Raw genomic sequence first — 22,632 nt, 5'->3', positions numbered from 1 at the left:
CCTTGGGTTTCAAGATTCAGCCACGGTGCAGTTTGTGAATCAGAACTTCCTTTATGGCTGAATAATATTCCATTGTGAAACTAGACCAGATTTGGTTTATTCATTCAGCTGTTGATGGACAGGGGGATTTCCTCTTGGCATTTGTGAATAATGCTGCTTTGAGCCTTGGACAAGGAGTCCGTTTGAGTCTGTTTTCCATTTTTTGGAATCCAACTGAGATGGATGTATGTCTGTGAATTCTAGCTTTAATGCTGGAAGGATCTGCCAGTCATGTCCCACAGTGGCTGCCCTAATCTGTCTCCTCAAAAGCCTCACACACACTCTGACTCCCTCACGCTCTCCTGGCGCTGTTCTTTCATGGTCAGTCTCACAGCTGCCCGTGGAAGTGCCTTGGATGTCACTGTGGTTTTGATTGGCATGTCCTTAATGACTATGAACACCAAATGTCCCTTGTGTTTGTCTCTGTCTGCTGTGAACTGTGTCTGCAGAAATGTCTATCAAAGTCCAGTGTCCATTTGTGAAACGCCATTGACCTTTGTTGTTAGCTGCGGGAGTCCTGCGTGTTCTGTGTGTGGACCCTGCAGGAGTCCTGCGTGTTCTGTGTGTGGACCCTGCAGGAGTCCTGCGTGTTCTGTGTGCGGACCTACAGGAGTCCTGCGTGTTCTGTGTGCGGACCTGCAGGAGTCCTGCGTGTTCTGTGTGCGGACCTGCAGGAGTCCTGCGTTTTCTGTGTGTGGACCCTGCAGGAGTCCTGCGTGTTCTGTGTGCGGACCTGCAGGAGTCCTGCGTGTTCTGTGTGCGGACCTGCAGGAGTCCTGCGTGTTCTGTGTGCGGACCCTGCAGGAGTCCTGCGTGTTCTGTGTGCGGACCTGCAGGAGTCCTGCGTGTTCTGTGTGCGGACCTGCAGGAGTCCTGCGTGTTCTGTGTGTGGACCCTGCAGGAGTCCTGCGTGTTCTGTGTGTGGACCCTGCAGGAGTCCTGCGTGTTCTGTGTGCGGACCTGCAGGAGTCCTGCGTGTTCTGTGTGTGGACCCTGCAGGAGTCCTGCGTGTTCTGTGTGTGGACCCTGCAGGAGTCCTGCGTGTTCTGTGTGCGGACCCTGCAGGAGTCCTGCGTGTTCTGTGTGCGGACCTGCAGGAGTCCTGCGTGTTCTGTGTGTGGACCCTGCAGGAGTCCTGCGTGTTCTGTGTGTGGACCCTGCAGGAGTCCTGCGTGTTCTGTGTGTGGACCCTGCAGGAGTCCTGCGTGTTCTGTGTGTGGACCCTGCAGGAGTCCTGCGTGTTCTGTGTGTGGACCCTGCAGGAGTCCTGCGTGTTCTGTGTGTGGACCTGCAGGAGTCCTGCGTTTTCTGTGTGTGGACCTGCAGGAGTTCTGGGTGTTCTGTGTGCGGACCTGCAGGAGTCCTGCATGTTCTGTATGAGGACCCACTCTTATCAGATATGACTAGGAAATATTTTCTCCCACTCTGTAGGGTTTTTTTCCCCACTTTCTTGATAGACAATAGGTAGAAAGGTGATAAGTTAGAGGATGCATAGATAGATGATAGATAGATAGATAGATAGATAGATAGATAGATAGATAGATAGATGGACTAGAGTATGCATAGAGTCCATCCTGACCAATCAGAGTCCTTCCCAGAATTCCAATGCAAATGTTAGTTTACATGATTGCTGGAAGCTATGAGGATGCTCTGAGGCAAGGCCGCCAGCACAGCTACCCTCTGATTGGTTGACTAGAGCCTTCTCCACCCCTAAACCAATCGCTGTGCCCAAGAAAATTGGCCAGACAGTTCTGTTCCCTTTGACAGGAAGAGAAAGGCTGGTCTGGACCAATAGAGCAGCTGGGAACAGCTATGGATGGAGTCCAGACAGGATGACGAAAGAGAAGGCAACCTCCCACTGCACTGAGGTTCCCAATCAGCCTTCCCGTCCCCCGTCAGCTCTGCTTCCCAGATGTGGCCACATGACTGGCTGCCTCACACTGCTTCCCCAGGCCTTCTCTCCAGAGAGCACTGCACCTTTCAGATTACGAAGCAGAAGAAACCTTTCCTCCCTTGCATCCTTTTGTCAGGTACTCGGTCACAGCACCAAGGTGAGTGACCCACACAGCCGGTCCCTGTGCCCGGTATGATCACCCTGCAGGCAGATAGCAAGGTCCTAAGTGGGCTTTGTAAAAGATCGGAGTCCCCTTCCAGATTTGAAAACTTACCAAAACCCACCAATCCCTGAGCTCAAAAACCCACCAATCCTAGAGCCTGAAAACTCACCAATCCCTGAGCTCGAAATCCCACCAGTCCTTGGGCTTGCCTTGAAATCCCACCAATCCCACCCTGGAAAACCCCTCCCCCAAGAAGCCCTATATAAAGCTCGCCTCCTGCTCAGTTCCCTGCTGCTTCTGGCCCGAGCAGAGGCAGCCATCCTCTTGGGCCTCTCCCAATAAATCTCTCATGTGAGGTTTGTTGTGATGTTGTGGTATTCCTCGGCTCCCGACTGCCAGGATACCTTTCCCTTCAGAGCTGTAACCCTTCTACAGGGGAGACCTCTCCACTCAGAGCTATAATAGGAGTATAAAAGTTTAAAATTTTAAGAAATGGTTCCTAGATAGTATGGGGCTCCTCCCCCTGATCGCTCACCTTGATGCTACCCTACCAGCCCCCTGAGAGGCTGCTCACTCCTCACTCCTGCCTTGAATCCAGCAGGGAAGATAGATCCTGTTTTCACATCTGTGGGGTGGGGTGTGTGAGAGCAACTTGTGGGTGTGGCCAGCTTGTGGGTGTGGCCAGCTTGTGGGTGTGGCCAGTGTATTGTGCCTGTGTTTTACTCTCCTCTGTCCTCAGTTCATTACACTTGCACTGATCACACCTGTGTTTCTCAACCTGCGCTGACACTGTGCTGTTCCCTCCCCCATTCTGAGGAGCGTGAGTGTAGAGGTCACACCCTGGGGGCTGTGAAGATGAGAGCAAACGTTCTGAGCTCAAACTTCTCCCTAAGCTACCTTGGTGCCCTGTTTTTCCATCTCTGGCACTGATTAGTAACAGGGTTTGTCTGCTTGGCATGGGTGGAAAACGTGCAAGGTGGCTCACACAGGGCCTGATGGTGGTGGGCTGATGGACAGTGTGTGCCAAGGCCCTTCGCTTCTACACACCTCTTCCAGGCCTTAGGAGGCCTGCTTTCTTCTTGGTCTTGGAAACCTGACTGGGGCAATATGGGAATGAAAGGCCAGACACTCATGCAGGAAAGTTGAGATCTGGTCTGCTGTGCTCACGCTCATGGAGGGCAACGACTACTGTGAAACCCGGAAAGTACCTGTGATTGTTATGTCCAGCACAGGAAGGTTAGCTATCTTGATGGGAGAGCAGTCTTAGGCTGTAAACACCTGAGGAGGATGCTGTGGATGATAGTTTCTGCAAACACTGATCAATCTTTGATGAATACACTTGGATGTGAGGAAGCCTTCTCCATGTCTCTGAGCCTCACTTGGGGAAGACATTGGGGTCCTTGACACAGCCATGCCCATGTCAACGACACACATTCCCCAGAACTTTATCTGTTCTCCACACCTGTGAGCATGCATGGTGTGACATTTGCAGACCCTCTGTGACTTTGTTAATGTCTTTCCATTCTCAAGAGAAGCCACGAGGATGTGCAATCTAAGATGTGTTTGCAGGGTTCTGAGAGTGAATAACAGCCATCTTGGCCTGAGTCTCCAGCGGCCAACGTGGTCCTGTCTGGAGACTTATTACCCTTCCTTCCTCCTCAGTGATCTGTTCATGTTACACTAACAAGGGTGCCAATCCTTTTGGAGTCCTCTCTCTCCATCCTGAGTCCACGTTTACCATGGAGTCAAGAACTTCACAGAGGAGATAGAGAGAAAGGTGCTTCATTCCTCTACAAGGCCACAGTTAACACGTATGTGGCTACGGCCATTCTGAACCAAAAGGATGGCTTTGGCCTTGAAAGAACCCCAAAGAATCTTCAGGCACATCAAGGCTTTTGCTTTTGTTAAAAAAATATATCAGTAGGAACAGAACTTTCATGTGAAGCTGGAGTTTGACTTGAAACATTTAATCTATTTAAAAATAGAAACAGAATGTAATGTATATGTTTTCCTCCTCTGTCAGAGCTCGCTTCTGCTCTGACTGACTCATTAGCAAATTAACATGTTGTGATTCTGCCGTGAAAAGTTGCAAGTTAATTGTTACAGCCACAGTCCCGAGGCTCTGGAGATGTACCTCCCAAACTCTTTTATAGAGTACAAATTAGATGCTTTTCATATACGCTATCTAATTTTAATTAAAATTTGCCCCAAGCTATCCTTAACAGCTTTGAAGTTCCTGGAGTTTTGTCATCTCCGGGTGGCGAGTGCTAGCAGTTGATCATGTCAAAATCCATCCCCATGGAAACCGCCTCCTGACTGTGTCTGCCTAGGACAGCTCAGCCCCTGGAGTTGGACTCCAACTTGGCTCAAGAAAGATTTGTGTTTGGAGAAGGTTGGCATTTCCCCCGAGGACAGGATGGGATTTGAAAGTTACACCTGGGAGGTGCAGAGTCTCCACAAGGGCCTCTCAAGAGGCCCCGGGCCACAGATCTTTGGCTTTCCTTTTCTAGCTGTCTCTTTTCTTTCATTTCCTTATTTATTTTAGAGGCAGGCATCATGTAGCCCAGGCTAGCCTTGACCTTATTGTGGAGCTGATATGACCTACCACTTCCTACCTTTGAATGTTTAACTTTTCCCATCCATAAAATAAGGACCCATCCCATGTCCCACCCAAATGACAGCCCCTGGAAACACGAAATTCTGCAAGATGAGAAAAACATCTCTAAAAGCTGATACAAGGAACCAGAGCTCTGCCATATGGGGTGAATGCTATAGAGTATGTTCTATCATCTATGTATCTGTCTTTCATCTATGTATGTATGTATCTATCATCTGTCAATCTACCTCTCCATCTCCCCCTTCTCCCTTCATTTCCTTTCTTCCTCTCTCCTTTCCTCAATCCCTTCTACCCTTCCTCCTTCTCTGTCTTCCACCCTCCCTTCCTTCCTTCTCTCCCTCTCTTCCTTCCTCTCTTCCTTTTATCTCCCCTTTTTTCCTCCCTCTCCTCTTCTCTCTTCCTCCTGCTTTCCCTTTCTTCCTCTTTTTATATTAATTTTTTTTAAATCACATCTACAAAACTCTCTCATGGTTATACCCCATTTCAGAGACAGGAAAACCAAAGACTTTGAACAGTATTCTCTGTTTTCCCACAGTGCCAAGTATAAGACACACGAGGGGAGATGGGAAAGGCCTGAGTGTGACTCAGAGACTAAGGCCACAGTTGTGAAGCACATGCATCTACAAACTCCAGCTCCAGGGCCAGCAGCCTGTACTGTGAATAAAGCTTTATTGAAACACAGTATGTCTGTTCATCATATCCTCTGTAGTTTCCCGTGTTCTAGGGAGCAACACAACTGTATGTTTGAACGGAGACTTTGGCTCAGAAGCTGACACTCTTTACTGTCTGAGCCATTACAGAGGAAAAGGTTATTTTTTTTTTTAGTTTATTTTATATGTATTAGTGTTTTCCCTGACTGATTATAGACAGCTGTGAGCCTCCCTCCATGTAGGAGTTGAGTCCTCTGGAAGAGCAGCCAGTGCTCTCAACCATGGAGCCATCTCTCCAGTCCCAAGAAAAAGGTTCTTGATGTTCATATCAAAGAGTTAAAAACAGGATCAGGAAAGGTGGCTCAGCAGTCACTAACTCTTACTGTTCTTTCAGAGGACCTGAGTTTTGTTTCCAGAACCCACACAGCTCACAACTCTCTGTAATTCCAGCTCCAGAAGTTCTGATGTCCTCTTCTGGCCTTTGTGGGCATTGCAAATACACACACACACACACACACACACACACACACACACACACACACACACACACACAATGCTATTTTCTGAAAATAGAGTTTAAAACAACCAACCAAAGCAACAACAACAACCTTTTTGCCAACCCTGTAGGTGCTGGAATTTGGTAGCACCTGGGATCAGCTCATAGAGATTTCTGAGGAAACCTACCGAGTTTCCAAGCTTACTGTCAAAGGCAGCATTCAAGCAGAGGCAAGCCAGGCCCTTCCTGAACAGAAGAACAGTTCATATTCTCCTCAGCCTTTCCTACAAGGCCGTGCACAGAGGACCTCGCATGATATATGGGTGCCTGCAGGTACTGTCTGTGTGCCATGTGTGTGCCTGGTGTATGTGGAGGCCAGAAGGGACACTGGATCCCCCAGAACTGGAGTCACGGTTATGGGCTGCTTTGGGGGTTGTTGGAACTGAACCCAGGTCCTCTGCAAGAATAGTCAGCACTCTTAACTGCCAAGCCATCTTTCCAGCTCTATTTGTTTGTTTTTCAACAGGAAATTGAGGGAAAGGCCTAGGGTTCCATAGCTAGGAGGCTTCAGCCCAGGACAGTGAATGTAAAGAGTGAGACACGTCCCAGTCAGAGAGGGCTTGGGAGCCAGAGGCATGCCTTAGCCAGGGGACACTAGCCTCCAGCTTTCAAAGACCAGATGGCCATGAACAAGAACGGTCTCCCCAAAGCCCCCCTACAGGGGAATGAGCATGCTCAGCACCCCACAGAGATCTCTTCTCCTTCCTTACATGCGTGTCCCTGTTCCTAGGTCTCTCTGTGCAGACATTTTTCAAACCCCACCTTCTCCATCTCACCATGTGTCTGTCTCTCTGTCAGACATTTTCTGCAAGTCTGGCCTCCTCCCTGGTCAGCAGCTCACTTCTGCAGCCGCTTGCCAGACTGGATTCAGCGCCCAGCTGACTTCCCAGGAGAGCTTCCACAACTGTCTGCCCTGTGGCCATTTAGTATTTCGAGCAGGGTCTTGCTATGTAGCCTTGGCTGACCTGGTATTCACCAGGTAAACCAAACTGGCCAGCCGTCCACCTCCCCGCTCCCCGCTGAGTGTGGGGGTCACAGTGTGCGCTACCCGCCCAGCAGCCTTCTTCGTTTGAAACACTACCTCCTCACAACCTTCCGTTTGTTTTCATTTTGCACTGAGGAGTCTGGAGTTGTACTGTCCAATGTCACTCTCCCCAAGAAGTAACTGCTACCTGAGGCTAGGCTGCAGTGCCCTCCATCCCTCTACCCCAGCGCCTGTGCCCCAGCCTGGCCACAAGTGTGATGACAGATGGGACCTCACTTGTCTCCTTGCATCTACACGACCCCCCCCTCCCGTTCTGACTCAGCACCCAGTGGGGTGGAATGAATACCTGCCCCACAAAGTGAGTAAACGACAGAGCCACCTGCAATAAGGCTGCCCCGTACCAAAGATGTCTCAATGGCTGCTCAGGCTGAAACAGTTTTATTGTTTGCCCTTTATAGAGTGTTTCTGAGGTTTTTGCATGAGGAAAATCTAATCTGTACGCTGCTGACTAATTTATACTCTTCCCCCATAAAACTGGTTCTAGGGAGCCATTTCATGTCTGAAACTAAAACAAAAAACAAAACCCTCGTTTCTTCCATGTTTCTGTTTTCCTCTTGTGGGCAGCAGGCAGTTTGTCTACACTCAAAGTCACTGATGGCAAGTCCTTTAAACCTCAAGGCGATGAGGGGTGCAGTGCCCCAGAGGGAGCTCCTCTAGCTCCATTCCTCCCTCCCGCTCAGCACTAGGGAGGGCAGGGAGCCAGGAGCAGCCCCTGAGCCCCTGGCTGGGAGGCCCTGGCTGGGCGGAGGGGCACAGAGCCATGCAACATGAAAGGGGCTTGGGGTGGGGCTGCCAGGGCTGTCAATCAGAAAATATTTCATAATGAGCACTTAAAAGAAAGGGGGCGGGCAGCCGCTGACCACCCCACCGCTCCCCTCGACTTTCATGTTCCCTACCCCGTCATTAGCGGTGTGGATGTTGAATGACACGCGTCTTAAAAGGCCGTTGCCAGCGTGGGCACGTTGGCTCTTGGAAGTGTGAGTCGGTAATTATGCCTCTCCCTGGATGTCTAATGCTCACTGCACCCAGGCAAGTTGGGAGGAAGCTTGACTCAAGGAGTTCCCACTGCTTCAGATCCTAAGCACACAGACAGGGTTGGGGCAACTTTGTGGACTTCCTTGAACTCTATACACAGGAAGAATGAACTTCCTGGTCCTCCTTCTGGTCCTTCTTCCTCCGCCTCCGGAGTGCCGGGATTGCAGGGTGCACCATGGTGTCCCCTTTTTGTATGGTGCTGGGGATGGGACGCCGGGCTTCCTGTATGCTAGTAAGCACTTCAGCGTCCCTGCTTGCTTTCGCAGGGACTGTGTACCAGACTGTGAGAATGCTGGAAACTCAGCCCGGTGACATAAGCACACCACCATTCTTTCCCCGAGAGGAGCTGGAAGGGAATCATGATCATAATCCCAAACACAGATCCGGGCTTAGAGGGATCCCGGGAACAGCGGCCGCTAAGCCCGCTGAGCTTCCAGATATAAACTAAGCCCTGACTGTGAATCGGGTGTCATGTTGGTGTTTCCTGGCAAACACTGAATCCAGCTCATTCAACAGACTATTGCTGCAAAGCACTGGGGTCCACAGACCCTTTCAGGGAAAGATGGAGAATCTGAGTTCCTTCCAACAGCCGTCTGGCCCTGTTCTAGATTGGACTGCATTCTAGTTAAGTCTCAATTGGAAAAGAAAAAAAAAAAAAAGGTGGATTGGGGAAGGGGCTGTGGACCAGCAGGAAGTGGGTTGGCTGTCAGGACTCACAGAGGCACTGGGTAAGGCTGAGCATGTGCTAGGGAAAGCCCAGGTGTGCTTTGCTCCGTGAACCCCGGGGACCCCAGGGAGCCTGGGGACCCTGGCAATCTCACGTTGTGTGGAGTTGTTCATCCTCCCAATCATTTCAGAAAGATGCACAAAAGCCTGGCAAGGAGAATGTGGAACATGCTCTCTGGAGTTTAGTTTCCATGTCATCTCCCTCCTTCGACAGGGCCTTCTGCCCTCCGCCAGGTCTCACAGTCCCTACCTACAGCACCACAGTCCCCAAGGTCCCTGCATGAGGCTGAGTTATGTGCTGAACCCGAGTGAGGCCATCAGGCAGATCTGCTAACCTGGGTTGTGACTGGAGGTAATTTGCATGTCCTAACATCCGGAAGGGTGGGAACAGCAGTGACATTTGAGCAAATAAAACCTCATTTGCAAATTTCGTATGTTTCTGAGCTAATGGCTCTAACTACTACCGACTCTGTTGTGATTTATTCTTTCAGCCGCTGTTCGCTCCACTCTGAGCCTGGCTGGAAACTCGCAAGTTAAAAGTGACAGCCAGGCCCTGTGGCTGTGGGCCTGCCATCCCAGCTACTGTTGAAGTTGAGGCAGGAGGAGAACACTCAAGGCCAGCTTGGGCTACAAGAACGGAAGGCAGTCTTCGGTGGTAACTTGGTGAGACCTGTCTTAAAAACTAAAAGGGAGCTGGGAAGTGTATCCTCGTAGTGTGGTGCTTGATGGGCATGTGAGAGGCTCTGGGTTCCAGTCCAGTACCGTAAAGTAGTAATGTTAATAATAAGCAATAATGAAGTTATGGCTGCAGTGGGAGGGGCCTCCCTGAGCTGGAAGCTGAGACCAGGGATCCGAAAGCTGAGGTCCTCTGTCCAGCTCAGGCCTCCACCTGCTAGCAGACAGTCCACCAGTTAAGAGGTTTGATTTTTGCTTGTTTACTTGTTTGTTTAAATAATTTATTTTCATTTTATGTGCATTGGTGCTTTACCTGCACGTATGTCTGTGTGAGGGTGTCAGATCTTGGAGTTACAGACAGTTGTGAGCCTCCACATGGGTCCTGGGAATTGAACCCAGGTCCTCTGGAAGAGCAGCCAGTGATCTTAACTGCTGAGCCATCTCTCCAGCCCCCCAGTTACTCTTAACTTGTATGGGATGGTGGGACGGCTCAGTGAGTAAAGGTGCTCGCCACAAAACCTGATGACCAGAGCTTGATCCCTGGGACCCACGTCGCAGAAGGAGAGAACCAACTCCCGCAAGTTGTTCTCTGCTCTCCGCCGGTGCTTCGGGCGTGTGCACACCCGCTACCATCACACAAAATAAATAAATGCAAGAGCGATATTAAAAGAGAAAGATTCGCGTGACTGTAAACGGCTGAGAGGGAAAAGTCAAAAACACAGCAGTTTGTGACCCACGAAAATCATACAAAAATCAAATTCCAGGCTGCAGAAATAATCTTTACTGGCGTGAAGGTAAGCCTGGGTGGGTCCGGTCTACGGCTGCTTTTGCGCTATAATGGCAGAATTGGCCTGTGGTGACAGAAACACGCGGCCTGAAAAGCCCCAAATATTTATCATTAAGAAGAGGAGGAAGAGAGGGAGGAGGAGGGGGAGGAGGGGGAGGAGGAGAACAAGAAAAAGAAGTTTGCAGACCTCTGACAGGGAAAAACTCTTCAGGGAAATGGGGACATACGGTTCTCAAGACAGCTGCTAAATTAGATGTGGCCACAGATAAGGATGCCATGTGGTCAGGATGGAAGACTTCCTGGAGGAGGCAGCAGGGAAGCTGAATCAGGAAAGAGGACTTGGAAGTCTCACAGTGACTAGTCCTGTGCATCCTCCAAGCTCTCTGCTTCCTGCACCCACACTGCAGGGCTCTTTCACTGAGGTAAAGAGAGAGTCATTGCTTATCTCCTAAGTACATGGCTTCTCCCTGTGAGGGATCCCTTTCTTTTGGAAGGCTGCTAGATAGACAGCTCCAGCTGACACCATTACCAGATCTTGTTTGCACACACCTGACTTGTGTTTGTTCTGAATTTGCTGTGACTTCTGAGAAGTAAAAGGCAGAAGGCAAGCCTGTGTGTGCGTGTGTGTGTGTGTGTGTGTGTGTGTGTGTGTGTGTGTGTGTGTGTGTGTCTGCCTGCACATGCTCAAGAACAGGTGTATGTGTATGCACAGGTATGTGTGCATGTGTGTGCAAGCATGCACAGATGTGTGTGTGTGTGTGTGTGTGTGTGTGTGTGTGCACCTGTGTGAAGGTCAGAGATATATGCTGAGTATCTTCCTCAATCCCTCTCCACCTTATTTTTTGAGGCAGGGTCTCTCACTGAACCCAGAGCTCACCCATCCTGCTACCCTGGCTGGCCAGTGAGTCCCAGGAATCCTCCTGTCTCTGCCTCCCCTGTGCTGGGATTACATACAGAAGGCACTGTGCCCAGTTTTTATGTGGATTCTCTCTCTCCAAACTCAGATCCTCAAAGGCAAATACCATCCTCAGAGCCAGCTCTCCAGCTCCCCAAGAACTTCTAATGCCAAGAGGTTTTGACTAGAAAGGGGGGTCCTAAAGGTGCAGCTGTCTCTTCCACAGTAGATTCTTTGAACCCCAAGTGCCTGGTTAGGTTTACCTGGGGTGAGTAATCCTGGGTCAGCCTCTAGAGGTGGGGACTAAGCCCCTCCATCTGCCATAGGACCATCCTGCATCACAGCTGAAGTAGGTCCACTGCATTAGGGAATGCCTTGTATAATGTCACCCTGACCACGAGCCTGGGGAGAGGACACCTAGAAGGCCGCACAGACAGCCCTGGGAGACACCGAGGAGGCCGCACAGCCCCGGGAGACACTGACTGCACAGCCTGGGAGACACTGACTGCACAGCCTGGGAGACACTGACTGCACAGCCTGGGAGACACTGACTGCACAGCCTGGGAGAGACCGAGAGCACAAATGTTGCCACTGTTGTAAAAAATCAGTGAAAGTCCCGGGAAAGGACCAGAATTTTCTAAATTGCTCTGTCCAACACTGTAGTCTCATGGAGCTACTGAGCACAAAAGGTAGGCTAAAAGTTCAAAGAGAAATTAGTTCAAAAAACCAAAGTATCTCATTGAGTTTTGTATTGACTTTTTTTAAAATGGTATTTGAGATATGCTGAGTTAAATCAAATTTATTATGTGTTTTTTTAAATTATGCAACACAGAAGGGCTGCTCATGAAATCGGTTTATGGACAGGCTCAATAGCACCCATTTCTTCCCAGTTTGTTTAATGGGGCTCCTAGCAAATGTCAGACCGTGAGAATTGGCAGAGTCAGGTTTCTGGAACATTCTCTGCTTTCTCCTAAGGAGCCACTTGGCCTGCTCTCTGTTATGTTTTTCTGTGCCAGTCTCCAGTGTAAATGCCAGCCTCCTCCGTCTTCCCCAACCCCATCCAAGGGCCCCATTTCTTCTCCCTCCCAGCAGTTCACACCTTGACATGTATCTTTAGTATTTATAGTAATTTGTCACGGCTCTGTAGTAAATGACATGGCCTCAGAGGCTTACAGTGACAGGGATGTACCGCCGTCACACAGTCTGGAGGCACAGAGTCTGAAGTCGGATGTGTCCCTAGGGTGATGTTCACAGCAGGACTCTGCCTCTTCCTGGCCTGGTGGCCCTGGCAGCCCTTGGCTTGTGACTGTGCCATCCCCCTCTCTAGCCTCCCTGCTGTGTCTCCTGGGTGTTGGCTCCTCTTCCTCTATATTAGTGGCTCTCAACCTTCCTAATGCTGCGACCCTTTAATACAGTTCCTCACTGTTATTTCATTGCTACTTCATAACGGCAATTTTGCTACTGTTATGAACCGTAATGTAAATATCTGATATAGGACCCCCAAAGGGATTGGGACCCCCAGGTTGAGAATCACTGCTCTAAGGACACTTGTCATTGGATCTGTAGTTCATTGTTACTGGCCTCTTTCCCAGAGTGCCAAGCTGTAAGATCTCAGTGGACTTGAGAGCAGGGAATGGTCCTCCCTGGGTGACACTGGTTTGCTGCCTGTTCCCTGTGGTCACTGAGCTCCATGAGGGTGGATCTGTCCCCCTTGATCTCTGCTGTGTCTCTAGGCCTTGCTACTGGGCCTGTCACATAGCCAGTCCTCAGCAGATACAAGTAACTTAATATAACATAGCACCACATAAAAATGAATTTGAACTCTGCACAAAGAAAGAAGTTCAGACTTCCATCTCCAGCATCGGCGGATCTGGGTTTGAATTCCATTTCTGCTACTTCTTGTCTGTGAACTTTGCCACTCGGATGTGCTGAAATCCCTCTGATGGTTCCTTGGGAGGACAAAGATAACAGTCATGTTCCTCTCACTAAATAAGACCAGCTAGAAATGAGGGTGTGCCTGGGAGGGGCTTAACCTTGTGTGAGGTTCAGAAACCCCTAAAAAAGGTTAGCTGCTGGGGATATCGTCCACTAAGCTCTGCAGAGGGTCCCTGCTTAGAGCTAATGGTGCCCCTGAAACACGACCTGGCGTCCTGTGAACTGTGGGTACGGCATGCGCCACATACAAAACTGTGAGGGAAGAGAGCATATGCACACATATGCCGACACATTCGTCAGGCAGTCACTTCAGTGACTTCTGCACCACTGTGACTAGACTCCTGGTGCGGACACCTTGAGGGGAAGGTGATTTATCCTGGCTCAAGGTTTCTGTCCATCACGGAAAAGATGGAGTTGTGGGGGATGGGAAAGGTCCATTCATGACAGAGTGTGTGGCGAACTGTTCACATCAGAAGACCAGAAAACAGGGATAAGGCAGGGGTAGACTGTAAAAGCCCTCTTCCAGGGATCTGCTCCCCTCAGACAGACTCTCCCAGGTAAAGGCTCCATGGCCTCCCAGAACAGAACCACCAGCTGAGGAACAAGCATTCAAAACAGGAGCCTGTGGGGGACATCCCAGGTTCAAGACACGCACTGGCACACTGCGTACCCACCATGAGGGCAACCACTTGGCTGTGATGCGCTGGAAGGGAGCGGGTTTCTCTCTGACTTCTAATAATTGAATAATATGAAAGCCGTTTGTTCAAAGAGAAGAGTGAGCAGACCTTCCCACTCTGCGGGGCTGTCTGTGGGTGGAGCTGAGACATGCAGGAGTCAAGCCTGGTTTCTAGATCAGGGAAGGGCTGGGACCTGAGATACTCAAACAGGTAGGACAATGCCTTCAATGGGTCTGCAGGCACACTGCGATATGGCCGTGAACTTGGGACACTCACCAGGCCTCCGTATCACAGCATTGACCCACTGGGGCCAGGTGGAGGCGAAGACCCCGGGGAGACACCTGCCGGGGCCCTCCCTCAGCCCCAAGGAGAAACATCTGGAATGTGCTTGGAGCCGAAAATTGCCGAGCCCAACAGCAGCCTTGTCACGGCAGAGATGTTCAGAAAATTGCTTTTGACACACGTTCACCCTCTGAAGACTTGGCTGCCAACCCCCACCTTGATGTGTTCAGTGACCTTTGACACAGACTTGCTGACAAAGGTCATGCAAAATCAAAATGGCATTCCAGAAGACTCTTCTCAGCAGCAGGTATTCGCCGACCTGGATTACGTTTTCTCAAATGTCAAACCCTGCAAAGAGGATAGCAAAACCAAACAGAGTGCTTTGGACAACATAAGAGAAAAAATAGATTTTGTTTTTGTAAGCAACTAAAAAATTCACATCAGAAACCAAGAGCAGAGGAAAACGTGGCAGGAAGTGCAGGGTTAAGGCAAGAGTGCACTATTGCAGACAAGAATTATTTTTGCTAGAAAGGGGCCTGACATGTAGCTCAGCAGGGAAGTGTCTGTCTAGTATGTACAAGGCCAATGGTTCCATGCTCAGTACTGGGGGGAAAGTTTATAAACACATTTGTACATGCATGCATACACACATACACAAATACATACAAATACACAAACACACACACACACGCACATACACATATATTCACTCATGCATGCATACACACATATACACAAACACATACAAATATACATACACATAGGCACACAAACACACATGCATATACACACATACACATTCATAAACATACACATGTGCATACATATACATACGTGCACACCCATAGAGGCGCACACATGCATATATACACAAATGCATGCATACACACACACACACATATACACGTATGAAAGTTCTGGAATAAAATCAAGCTAGATGCAAGCCAGAATAACTGTAATCTGGAGAGACAGAGGGCGGGGGGCAGTTTTAAGACGAACAGGAGTCTATGGTATCACCGACAGCTTCAGAAGGTAACCCTCGCTGCATGGCTGAGCAGAGCTGAACAGGGCTCTCATGAACTTGCCCAGATTCTTCATAGGCAAAGCCTCTTGGAAGAACACACAGGAAGAGAACAACCAAGTCTGAACGGGGTACCCCCACCCCAGCCCTTTGCCATCACCTTTCATATGCTATTTGGGCACTAAGGATTTATTACGTCTAAAGTTGATTATAAACCCATCTGTGTTCTATGGAAAAAGAAGAGAAAAGAAACTACAATAAGAAAGTGGAGTCCTTGCTGCATTCAGGAGCTTCAGGGGACAACTGACCCCTGGCGTGAGACCTGCCGTGTTGAAAGCGGAGGCTTACACAAACCTGGGCATGAGTAGTGGCCCTGCCTTTCCCGGGCTGTGTGACTCTGCATGGGGGACTTTGCCTCTCTGAGCCTCACTTGTCCTCATCTGCTAAATGGGAGTGACAGCAGTAAGTACCATACAGCAGACATACCACAGTCACTTCCCACCTTCCATTTGCTCCATGGGCTTGCCTCCTCTTGAAACATCTTTGTCTAGGAGGGCTGACAGTGAGCGGAACAGAAAAACGCTGGCAAACTTTTCCCAGCTCTGGTTTTTCTGAAGAGGGAGGAGGCTTTAGAGCCCAGGGCAGCTAAAAGAAGAGAGAGGAGCCGGGTGGTGATGGCGCATGCCTTTAATTCCAGCACTCAGGAGGCAGAGCCAGGCGGATCTCTGTGAGTTGGAGGCCAGCCTGGGCTACAGAGTGAAATCCAGGACAGGAACCAAAGCTACACAGAGGAACCCTGTCTCGAAAAAACAGAGAGAGAGAGAGAGAGAGAGAGAGAGAGAGAGAGAGAGAGAGAGAGAGAGAGAGAGAGAAGAAGAAGAAGAAGAAGAAGGAGGAGGAGGAGGAGGAGGAGGAGGAGGAGGAGGAGGAGGAGGAGGAGGAGGAGGAGGAGAAATTTAGCAGAAAAGAACCATCTTTAAAATGAGACAGGAGGAGAATGTCCCTTGTAGGCCCCTTCTGAAGTCCCAGAGGGACAGGTGGTCCTGGGGCACACAGAGGACAAGCGTGACTGAGAGCACCATCAGGGTGACCCTGCAGGCACTGAGAACCTAGCACCAGCCACACCTGACAACATGTCATCGCTGTGTCTCCAGCAGCTGAGAGACAAGGACACTTGTCACCCTTCCATAGGCAGAGAGAGATGCAGGAGGCAGAGGTAGCTTGCCTGGCCCACGGGCTGATGGAGGGTGCTGGGTCTGGGGTCCACCTGCTGGCTTCTGCTCTTCAACTGAGTTTGAATGCCAGGGACACTGGGCACGTACGTAAATGAAGACAATAGGGGTTCAGTGACAAGCAGTTGGGGTGAGCTTGGGTGGGTAACTGAGGGGGCAGGAGGCAGAGAAGGGGTTAAGAGGGAAGGAGGAGGGATCAGTGTGGACAGGAGAGTCAAGGCTGGGCTGTGGAGCTGGGATGGTTCAGTCAGAGCCTGGAGTGGACCTGAGGGCATCAGAAGCAGCAGGGACTTGAGAGTGAAGATTGGACTAGATCCACCATTTTCTTAAGAAAGACTTATTTATTTTTAGCCTATGTGTATGAATGCTTTGCCTGCATGTGTGTGCACTCTGTGTGTGCCTGGTACAAGAGGGAGTTAGAGGATGGTGGATCCCCTGGAACAGAAGGTTGTGAATGGCCATGTGGGTGCTGGGAACTGAACCCAAGTTCCCCCCAAGAGCAGAAAGTGCTGGTAACCATTCAGCCATCTCTCCATCCCGGGATCCATCGTTTTTGAGAAGATGACCCTGACCCCTCTTGGAGACTGGCCTAGTCCTTCTTCGTTAATAAGAAATCACAGGGGTAGTGAGGGCCTTGGTGACTTTCAGAGAACAGGCCAAACCCTGAACCCCAAAGAATCTACCTGCTGCTAAGAACCTGGGGCACCGTTGCAGAGAGGCCTCTGAGCCCATCTCCCCAGGCCTGGGGTGGGAAAGGTACTGGCTCCATAGGGCATGTCAGTCATGAGACTTGTGTCCTGCCTGTTGATGCTAGACACCCACCAGGAGCAAGAAGCACCCCCTCCATTGTTTCTCCTAAGGGTAAGTGCCAAGGGCACCCAGCCTATGCTCCCAAGAAAGAGAAGGTCACAGATCACTGCCAGTCTTCCCTAGGAACCCAGGCAACACCCTCCAAGCTGAGCCTCCCTCCTGCTGCCTAGAACAGTGTGTGTGTGTGTGTGTGTGTGTGTGTGTGTGTGTGTGTGTGTGTGTGTGTGGTGTGTGTGTGTGTGTGTCCCTTCAGGCACTCAGGTTAGATTCCAAAGCTCACCTCCCACTGAGTGACTGTCTAGAAACTGGGGTTTGCTGGGTTTCACTGAACAGAACCCTAAACAAAGCTGGAGTTCTGAGGCCGATCTCCCCTCTGCCTATCAAGGATTGGGGTACAGTAAAGTGGGAAGAGGAGCCATTGTTAGAGATCACCCACCCTGTCCCCAATCCTCTCAATCTCCACCAACCTGTGGCCTGGGCCTCGTGGCTAAAACCTGTTCAGGGCCGGGGTACAAGGCAGTGACAGAGGTAAGCTTTGTACAAGGAAGAAGACATTTCAGGAATGAGGATTTGTGCTCAGAGGATGAAGGTCACCAAGGTCACAAAAGGCACGAGGAGCGGGGGAGGAGGGAGGGAGGGAGTGTGATGGCTCCAGAACTCTGGACCAGGGGGCAGGCTTTTGGTCCTCTGCCTGTCAGTCACCCACCTCAAATCTTTTCTCCTAGGGGCTCTAGCTGGTGAACTGCTCACTGGAGGAATCCAGGCAGCGAGGAATTTTCACTCACTTAGCAAAGACCACATCCTAGGGAGTGCTTCCTCCCCATGCTGAGAAAGGGCTCTGCGGTCCCCTCCCCCAGCCGCCTCCGCCTTGATTGTAATAACTTCTGACGGGTATTTGTACAATTTGAGTTCTGTGGCTTCACAAGGATCCTTCTCCCAGGGAAGATGATGTGAAGCTGTTTTGACAGGTATCCGCAAAGGGGGACATTTAATATCTAACAGTTCATAAACCAGAGCTGGGAGCTGAGAATCCTTTCCTTCCTAGTCACCACAACAGCATCTTAGGTCTAAGGAAGCAAGGAGATGAGGGAGGAAAGGCACAGGGTTTCCTCTCTGCTGTGACATCTTAAGGACGAACACAATGAGTGGCACTAATGTGTGTTGTGTGCAGGGGAAAGCCCCCTCTATTCTGTACAGGTATTTAGAAACTTCTAGAAAGGAGGATGGGGGTGTGGCTCAGTGCTGGAGCAGTTTCCCACATGCAATAAGGCTCTGGGTTTGATCTCCAGCATTAGGAAGGAGTAAATGGAAGAAGGGAGGGAGAGGAGGAAGGAAGGAAGCAAGCTAACTTCTGGAACCGAATGTCCACCATTTCCAAGATAAACTTAAGGAGTCTGAGCAGCCACCCAGGCCCCAGTGGTTTCCTGCATCTGTCTGTCTTCTGGAGTTGGGGAGGAACTGGGAAGTCCTTCAGTCCTCTGCTCTCTTCCACACACCCACCAGCCATGTTTGTCCATTCCCTCCCAGCTCCTCTCTCAGCTTCTCCTTCCTTGTAGCTGCCTGGCTTACCCTGGCTCTCACCCCATGTCTCTCACCTAAGAAACATGGATCTAGGGTGCTCTGCCTTGGTCAGGACAGACCCGAGCTCTTTCCTCTTTAGGGCTTGTTGAACACCGCGGCTCAACAGGCCCTAAACAGACAAGAGACAGGGACAGGAGAGAGTGAGGACAGTGGCCATATTAGCTTCCTTCCTATCTGTGAGTGGTCAAGGTCCAGGCAAAGTGTGAGGACAAGAAACAGACACTGGACATGTCTACACATCCAAAGGCCTCCAGCGACACTTCAGAGGTGAGACAAGGGGAATCCATGGAGGGACCATGTAAGCGACCATTTTCAAACATTGTTCCACATAGTGACATGTCCACAGACTCAAAGGCTGAGCACAGGAGGGTCATGGGAGAGCGTGGTGTCCAGACATGGGGACAGTGGGAGGGATGGAAACTGCTTTTGTCACAAGTCCTTCTGCACCATGGGATTTCATCTTAAACATGAACTTGAATTTCATGACATTTTTGGAAACTATACTTCATTTTTAAAAGTAAAAAAAGAATACAAAGCATGTATGCGTACTTGTTTGTATGTGCGCCACACATGTGCAGGGCCCTTGGAGGCTGAAACAGAGTGCCAGAGGCCCTGAAACTGGAGTTGGCAGCCAGTAGGAGTGGGGGTGGGGTGTTTTGAGGTGTCTGATTGAGGTATTTGGAATTGAACCCAGTTCCTCCGCAAGAGCAGCAAGCAAGAGTCCTCTTAACCAATGAGCCTTCTCTCCAGATGGTATTTAAAGAGCTCCTTAGTATGTGGAGATGGGACTTCTTGGCTCCAGGGGTCAGGCTGTCACTCTGTCCTCTGGACAGTAAATCTCAGATGATGGTGAGTGCGAACACATCCTGTGCAGAAGGCCGTTTGTGTTTAGATGTCCCCAGGCATTCAGCCTCTGCATTCTAACAAGCTCCCTAGAACACTGTAACTGCGGGTCTGGGGTGCAGACCGCTTGGAAAGTGAAGGTCTAGGGTCACATGGGAGGTAGGAGGTGTTTTCATCATGGATATCGATTCAGACAGACTAGGGTTCAAACCCTAGCTTCCCCTGTGTGAGCTGGGTGACCCCAAGCACATTGTTTAGTCTCTCTGTGCCCTCTCTGCAGACAGTGAGCTTTCTGTTCATTGGTAAGTCGGGGTCCAACTCGGGGATCATAGGAGTGACCCTAGGAAGGAGCGGCAAGAGAGGATGCCACGACCGTAGCCAGGTCGCCATCACAGTGGTGGCTGTGGTTTGGAATGAGGAAAGCTGCTCTCAGAACCACAGAGTGGAAAACACCTGGACTCCAGAGTGAGTGGTCACAGATTCAAATCCCAGGTAACTGAAGCCGCAATACTCAATATGCAACACCCACCCACAAGCTGCTGGTTTCAGAGAATTAGCTTAGATGTACCCCTGTGCCCTGGAAGGGTGTGTGTGTGTGTGTGTGTGTGTGTGTGTGTGTGTGTGTGTGAAATGGAGTATGTAACTATGTATGCATGTGTGTGTGTGTGCGTGAGTGTGTACATGTGTGAGAATGTGCATATGACTGTGCTTGTGCAAGTGAGTGTATGTGTGTGAGAGTGTGTGTACATGTGATTGTATGAGTGTGTGTGCGCACTGAGTGTGTATATGTGTGAGAGAATGTTGTGTGTGATTGTGTGAGTGTTGTACATGTGAGTGTGTAAGTATGTGTGCATTTGAGTGAGTGTACGTGTGTGTGTGTGTGTGTGTGTGTGTGTGTGTGTGTGTGTGTGTGTGTGTACACGGGACCTCCTGAGACTGAACCAGCTCTGGTTCACAGGCATGTTTGTTTATTCTTGCTTTCATGGGTCGTTTCCTTTCAAAGATCTCAACATACACAGTGGCAAATGTACCTGAGGCGACATGTCTTCACATGAACTGCAAGCCAGCAGCCTGTCAGGCCAGGGGGCAGCCCTGGACGGCTCTGGCTTCTCCGGTGAACGCCTGGTTTATTCTGCGTGACTCATCTCAACTGCATTGTTCACACTTCTGTCCCTGGCTCAGAGCATGGAGCTTGGAGACGGGTGGCCTCTGGGTTCTGCGTCTGCCCTCCATGCCTGGCTTTCCTTCCTGTACAAATGCGCCTGACCCGGAAGAGGCCAGCAGCTTCCGGGTAGACAGGGATCGAATGAAGCTGCCGGTCCATTTCCTTCTCTTCTCCCTGGCTGCGGATTCTTAGGCAAGGCTGATTTTGTCTGCTGAGGAATTTGGGGGATGTGTATAGATGGGTTTGGTTACCGTGTCTGAGGGTGAGAGTGTTCCTGCCAGCTGTCAGGTAGAGGCCAGGGGTGCCACTCAGCACTCCAGTACACACAGAATGCCCCCAGCGTGATGAATGGCACGGGCTAAAATCTGTCAGAATGCCTCCAATGCCCACTGAGGAACTGGCGGAGCTGGGGTCTTGCTCTCCAAAGCATGGAGCGTGGACAGGCAACACAGCCCTGTCGTGAACTTGCTAGAAATAGAGATCCTTGAGAGTCCATCAAAACCCAGTGCTCAGAAACATAAAACAAGATGCCCCAGTGGCCTGTGGGCCTGTTTCTCTGAGAAACACAGATCTAGAATGTTCTGCCCCTGTGTCCAGAAGCTCCCTGTCTACCTAGTGCCTTAGTGGACCACTTGCTGCTGTCACCAACATGCCCCTAGCCTTCCCAGCAGCCACTGCTCCCTCAGGCCAGAGACAGAGTTCAGAGACAGCAGGTTACTCTGGTAAGCAGCAGGGCCACTGTCCTGGCCCATGGGGTCTAGCCACAAGGCCTCAGTGACCTGAGCGTCCTTTAGGGTCACTCAATCCCAGCCATTTCCCCAGGGAGGGAGTTCAACACCATATTGTATCACCTGGACCCCTTGATACAGTGCAGATGCCCAGCATATGCTCTTCCTAGTTCCAAACCGGTGGGTCTGGACCAAGGCCAAGATGTGGTGCATCCAGAAGGTTCTCCAGGAGGTCTGACTCAGAAGGGTGATGTGAGAGTCTGGCCCGTGCCTTCTCAGAAGGAGACCTGGTTGGGGAGGGTGGAATGGTCTTACTTCCACGTGGGAGGCACAGGCACAGATACAACACACAAAAACTAAAATATAAGGATAATTAGGGGGAAAACGTCTAGAAAGGACCCGTGGGGACAAACACAAAATATGTGCCCCAAGGTGTTTGCTGGACACCTGAGCCCATCCCAAGCCCGAGGCTGACACTCACCCATCTTTGTTAAGTGTGGGGGGGGGGGTGTTCACTTGAAGGAAGAAAATCTGGGAAAGAGAGACACACGCCCCTCAGCATGCAATGGTTCACCCGCCACTTCTCCCACATAGTGAAAAGGGCACGGAGTCCTGTAGAAGTCCCCGTGCCCTCTGGAAGCCACACTTGTTCTGTGGAAGCTGAACACTTTCCATGGAAGCCATGTGAGGATTTGGGAGTTGGGTCTTTGTCTGGACTAGTGCTGGACAGCTGTGGCCTAACCCACGGATGGGTGCCAGGCGCTCACCATGTGGCCCACTGAGGATGACACTTGGTTATAAGATAGGCTTTTGTAGGCTGGACACAGTGGCCCATGCCTACAGTCCTTACACCTGAGAGGCAGAAGCAGGGTCTCTCAAGTTCCAGGCCAGCCCGGGCACATGGTGAGATCATGCCTTAAAAAGTACTACTAACGGATGGAAGGGGCTCTGTGCTAGTCCCACGGCCCTGCTGGAGGCTCTGGGGGTCCTGGGCATGTGTGAAGTGGGCTGCCATGATGCCTAAGTTTGGGAGGTAAGGCATGCTATAAGTACTACCACCTCACCTGGGGACCACGGGTGGAAGAGATTCATCCGGACCATGGGGCCAGGGCGGAACCGGAGAAACTTTCGGCTATACATCACCCCCATCCCAAGTCAAGCATTGCTGGCACATGGGCCATCTGGTGTCAGACCCTGGCTGAGTTCAGGCTAAGATCCCCAGTGAAGATGGTTCTCTGCTGTGTCCTTCCAAATACAGCTGGTGGCTGAGGTGTCC

Source organism: Peromyscus californicus, unplaced genomic scaffold, assembly GCF_007827085.1.
Source record: "Peromyscus californicus insignis strain IS unplaced genomic scaffold, ASM782708v3 Scaffold_7__1_contigs__length_154581171, whole genome shotgun sequence".
NCBI classification, from domain to species: Eukaryota; Metazoa; Chordata; class Mammalia; order Rodentia; family Cricetidae; genus Peromyscus; species Peromyscus californicus.
This window is presented reverse-complemented; position numbering follows the sequence as displayed.